The 6111-nt window shown below is 40.5% G+C and overlaps 1 long non-coding RNA gene across 1 annotated transcript; it reads left to right on the top strand.

Annotated features, from left to right (window-relative positions):
* The first annotated feature begins 5119 nt into the window (after positions 1-5119).
* Positions 5120-5751, top strand: LOC144394038 (uncharacterized). Its single transcript, XR_013456872.1, has 2 exons — positions 5120-5191; positions 5322-5751. It is a non-coding gene; the product is annotated as an uncharacterized LOC144394038 (long non-coding RNA).
* Positions 5752-6111: the final 360 nt, after the last annotated feature.

Raw genomic sequence — 6111 nt, forward strand, 5'->3', positions numbered from 1 at the left:
AAACCGAAACATTTCATCGCCGACGATGATGCAAAAATCACGTACTCGTAATCTAATAATAATAATAATAATCTGCTCACAACATACGGACTTGTGACACAATATTTATGGACTTGCAGATCTGAAATTTCAGAGATATTTAGCTAGTGTAGAGCAAAAATAGGAGGGCGAGTCCAGTCAACAAAGTCAAATTTAAATTTAATTAAATCGTGACCTTTATTTTTTTAAATCAAAAGTCAATTCAAATCATGGTTTTCAAGAATTGCCACAGCCTAAAATTTCACGGTCAAAGAAAATTAATAAAATAAATGAACACGTGGCAGCACGAGATTACATAATCGCGACAATTTATGGCGATTTAACTACAGTGCCACCTTGTGGCAGAACAGGGACCAGCAACGCCACCCTGGGAATTTCACCCAGAGAATACTAACTAATAAGGTCACGCAGGTAAGTATCACAAAAGATGCCAAAGACGTGGTTCAATGTACAAAAAGGGGTTATAAGTTTATTACAATAAAATACGAGGATCCATAAAACAATTTAAAACACGCTCACAATTTCCACAACAAAAGGGGAATTAATGGGGGTTATAATGGTCAAAATAATAAACAAAATGATGAACGCTTACCAGTGGTTGTGGAGGCGACACGAGGGCAGCGGGGGAGGTTTCAAAAGAAGACACCCGTGAACACAAAAACAAAATAGTGAGCACAGCAAAACAAATGAAAACGAAAGACCACAGCAAACGAGCAAAGGGATACCACCACCGGGACACCACACCACCACCGGGACACCACACCACCACCGGGACACCACACCACCACCGGGACACCACACCACCACCTTCGGCGTTCAGCTCTAAAAAGAATAAACAAACAACAAAACGTGAAACACGCGTACATACAACCGGGTTCACTCACCCGGGTATAAAGAAACAAAAATACAGAACAAACTAAACAATAAAGAAAACAAGATAACTCCGTCGACCCAATAAGTCACGGGGAAGGGAAAGATCGAACGTCACGCTAAAATTGTTCCTCCGGGTAAAGCCGTCCGAGCACAACGGTGCAGGCGGTCCGGCCCAAAACAATTGTGGCAACGCAGTCCAAAAAAACACATGTACGCAAACCGAGGTAGAAGGCGTGAAGGCAAAACAGCAGCTAGTTGGACTGCTACCGGTGGCCAAGATCCTCCGGTACGACCGCCCAGTCCCAATCAAACAGGTTACTGTCGTCGGCGTGAAGGAGACAGCTCGGGCGATCACGCCGCTCGGCGAGCTTCGTGGCGGTCGCTCTGTGTTAGGGAGCTACGCGGCTCCGACAGCCGGGGATCTATGGGGATCACATACGAGATATAAAAGGCAGCTGACGGCAGTAGCGAGATAAAGTGCGCGGAGACAGCCAGTTCACCACCTTACCTGTAACAGCGCCGAACAACCATGCAGGGTGAATGACGCGGAAGACTGACACAGTTCCGTCACCTGGCCAAGAGGGCGATAGGGGGGAGGAGACTACTGTGGTTTGTTTATACCGGTCCCTGCGCTCTGATTGGTCCCGCGGACATACGGTGATTAGGAGTCTACTCCTACTGCTACAATCACCAGTCCGGTCATTAATATGAGCTCAGCTTCCCCAATTAAGATCCACTGATCGCCAGTTCTCAAACTGTTTTCATTTTAAGGACCCCTAGTTTGATATGCAACGTAGAACCTAACATTAGCCGTTAGCTAACATTATCCGTTAGCTAACGTTAACATTAGCCATTAGCTAATGTTAACATTAGTCGTTAGCTAACGTTAGCCATTAGCCGTTAACTTGGCCAACCATCCCATTTTCGACAGTCTGAATACAGGTCGGAGTTTATTTGTCAATTACTTGTTGGACAGACACCTAATTACCTAATCCCCACCTTCCATTATTATGATAATGTCAAAAGAATTTCATTCTTACCTCTTGTGCAGCAGCAGTGACCAACGCACTTCTCTCATCCCAGCGAAATTACGAATTGGCGCCATGATGCTGGTGCTGGTGCTGGTATGCTGGTCACCTGGTGACCAGCATGAATGATGCTGGTATGCTGGTGACCAGCATGAATGATGCTGGTGCTGTTTAATAGGACTAAATGCTGAGGATTGCATTTTCTCATCAGGTTTGTATGCCGGACAAGTTCAATGTTGATATTATAAAAACAGTGCATGTTAGATCATTACATTACTCCATTGTCTTTTGTATGCTAGCATCTACCAAAAAGAGTCGGTCAGTCAGTTCAATATTTTAATTGACTGAATGGGACAGACACGTAATAAAGAGCATTGTTACAATATCCACACATTCAAAAAGAGCAACCAAATCAACTATTCGAAAATAACTTCCAATTGCAAGTTAAATTAGAAAACATCCCTTTTTTTTTGTTTGTTTATATCCATCATTTTTTCCGTTATATATCGTCCAGCCTTTGACCATCTGGCCTGCAACTCCGTCTCTTCCAGGTTTCTTTGCTGGAGCCACTCCTTGAAGCAGACTGAAAAGAAATGTAGAGATTAACTTTAGTGTGTCTGCCACGTCAGAAAAAAAACGTCTGACCTCCAACAAAGACTCTACAGCTCCTACTACACCCAGAATAACATACCTCTCAAAGTTTGTAGCTTCTTTGGGGTTAATGGCTGCCGGGTAGTTTTGGTGGTGGGGCACTCCTTTCCTGTAAGGCTCGTTTCCCCCAGGGTTTTAGAGCCCCAGATTGCCACTGCCAATTCTTTACCAAACAGTGAGTCCCGACTGTTGTTTTGATTCGGACCCAGGCCTCTTTCCGAATCACCACCTTTTCTCCCAAGGTAATCTGAAAGTCCCAAGCTTGTAAGAAATCCTTAAATTAGAGGTGTCATACTAACCAATGCATACAGATGCAGAGTTGTTTACTTATATATACAGTGTCATTCTTTGTTTTTTGGCAATGTATAACTGAATATATTATAAAAAAGGGTACAAATATCATACCTGGTCTCCAACAGGCGATATAGATGGCACCTGTTCAGTCTCACGTCCTGTTTCTGCATCCACATAGGGCATAAGGTAAACACAATTGCAGTTCTTTACCTACTTTTGCTCACTGTCTTTAGGAACTTCTACAATTTCACATTTACCAGTTTGGTAAATACAAGCCTATAGTTATTTTAAAGTATCTGTGAGTCATGTCTTTGTTGCAAGAAAGACAACAAATGTGACACACATAACATTAAAGATAACGCAGTGTACCTTGTTTTAAGAATCAGTTAAGAGTTCTCTTACAGCATCCCTCAATCTCCTGTCCAAATCAGTGTACTAAGATTATTCCAATGCACAGTATCCACATGTTACTCAAATATAAATGTATATGATTAGTTATATTAAATGTATATTATAAATTAGGACTTTATTTATAACAAAGGGCTTATGACTAGACATTATTATCAACTGTTACCGTTTGTGGTTGATGTGCTGCTCAAATTCCTCAGCAGCTGTTGCTGCAACTCAATATTGAGAGCACGGAGTGTTGAGTTCTCCACCTCAACAGCTGCTCTTCGCTTCTTCAGATCCTCTAACCTGTAACGGAAGGACATATATCGTGATATAATAATAAATAATGTAAGTGAAGGGAAGCTATGTGGCTATTTAAGACAAGACAGGTATCAATGCACCTGCACAGAGTTCATCCATATTTGGAAATCAGTAAAGGCCAAATATGGGTTGCATATGGTACTTATGTCATCTATAGTAAATATGGTATTGAGCACTCACATATAAATGGACACATATTTTTTGTGTAGTAAAATCAAAGTTAGGTTACATTAAAAATTGGACAAAAATTAACTCACTTGCTTCTCGTTTCCTGCAGTTGCAGGGACATCTCATTGAATTTATTTTGGTAGAGGTGTTTTTTTTGTTTTGCCTCTTCATAAACTTTTTGTGGAACAACCCCACCATCATCGTCGTCATCACCATCCTCTTCTGAGAAATTATCACAGAGAATACGCTCCTTGATTTTTTTTGGGGGGGAGTTGGGCAGATTGGAGACTTTCTTTTCCGAATTTTCCTTTCATTAAGAATAGCGAGAAGGTTATTTTTTTTGCTTCTTCCACAGCTTTTGTTTGATTTCTCTGGAAGCATAGAAAAGAACGTCATAGAATAGGTGCCATTGTAATACAAAACATAGCCACAGAAACCAACAAACAACAAAGATAGTGATATACACACACACACACAGGCCAATCATTTCTACACATAAACTGTACTTATATGTTGAAGACGACACTTTCCTACGCAACAATGTATACAATGTATTACTTGCAATGCATTGCTTTGACTTCCTCTTTTTCCGACGGAGGCGGCTGGCGAAGTCTCCTTCAGCAGACTCACGCGGACCCGCTTGCCCTTGGACAGCTCCTCCTCGATTTCCTGTCTGGACTCTGGAATAAATGACTGGATGTAAGTAACGTGCTGTATATAGCGTTACATGCCTGTATACTACTGAGTAACACACGAACCACATCAATGAAAGCTAGCAAATAGGTAATGTTAAAAGTTTATTGCAGGTTAGCTAATCGGTTTAGCAGTTGAACCATAATAACGTTAGCTTGGTTAGCTCAATCTTAGTAAACCATTTAAAGGCTACACAAGATGTGTGTGACCTAACGTTAACAGTTTAATGTGTGCACCTTAACTTACGTTGATGTTACCTAATTAACTTAGGTACAAGTTCGCTATTAGTATAACTTGCGCTTCAGGATCAGTATTTGGGCCTTGAAAAAACTACCCTGCCAGCGCACCCAGTAAACCTTTTTGACGTTGCAGCTGTCAAAATCTTTGATGTCGGACGAGGGAACGATTTCCTTACACCCGTCGTCGTTATACTTCACATTGCGTTGTTTAGTCCGTTAAACGATATCCAAGTATCAAACTTTGCGCGAGGGGATTTAAAGCGAACAGCGGGAAGCGCGTGCCGAAAATAAGTCATTTGAATGTCTACTAAGACACATATGTGCTACCCCCTTGTTCTGTTTTTATAAGTGTCTTACCATATCAGGTTCTTTTAAGATGGCAAATAGTTGAAACTGCTTTGTAAATTTTAAAATCTACCTCAGGCTTTGGATTTCACTGACGCCCCCATAGAAGTGGACAGAATCAGTCCTCACCTGAGCACTACAGATGTGGAGGTAAGATGGTGATATGCTCTTCAAATATGTGGTGTTATTTATATGTTATTTGACACTGCTCCTTACTACATAGAGTATGGTTGTTTCTGTTAACTTTCTGGTTGTGCGATCTCTTCTTCATCCTATGCAGACCACATCTCCATCTGGCCACTCTGAGCCTTCTCCGCACCATCTACCTCAGGCTTTGGAACTCACCAGTGACCACAATGAAGAGAACAGAAACTGTCGTCTCCTGAGCGCTGCGGGTGTTGAGGTTGGGAATCTACGTGCTCTTTTTCTTAATCTAAAATAAAAAGCTAATTTTTTCAATGTGCTTTGAAAATATATTTAGCATCCTATACAGGTCCTATCTCTGCTTCATAATCTTGATCCTAAGTTGATTAAATTGACACAGTGGACCAGGTTAGCTTTTCTAACAGTCATACTAGAGGGGCATTTCAAGATTTCCAATGAAACAAGTCTCATTTAAAAAAAAAGTTTCATATGTTAAAGACCTAGTTTAATCATCCATATTTTATTCCAACCAAGATATGTTTGAAATGATCAAAAAGGAAAATAAATATAATATAAATAACCTATAAAAAATCGTATTCATGGAGAAAGTATTTTCACAATTTCCTCCTTTTTTCATAATTATAGGAAACTCTCCCAAGAATACTGAAAACTAATATTAAATGGTCTTTAGCCATGGTCGAACTTCATACTAAAAAGTTGTGGAATAGCATCGTAAATAAACAAAATGTCTTGATTTTGTAATATATCCAATGAAAAAGGAAATTACAATAACACGCTATGGATTTGTATTGATAGATGTACATGGCATGATACAGGCTTTGCAGCAGGGAGAGGGAGATTGTGTCTACTGTCTAAGTCAGATATACATCATCTTTAAGAGGAGCTGAGATAGTCACTACAATGAG

This window comes from Gasterosteus aculeatus, unplaced genomic scaffold, assembly GCF_964276395.1.
Source record: "Gasterosteus aculeatus unplaced genomic scaffold, fGasAcu3.hap1.1 HAP1_SCAFFOLD_34, whole genome shotgun sequence".
Lineage (NCBI taxonomy): Eukaryota > Metazoa > Chordata > Actinopteri > Perciformes > Gasterosteidae > Gasterosteus > Gasterosteus aculeatus.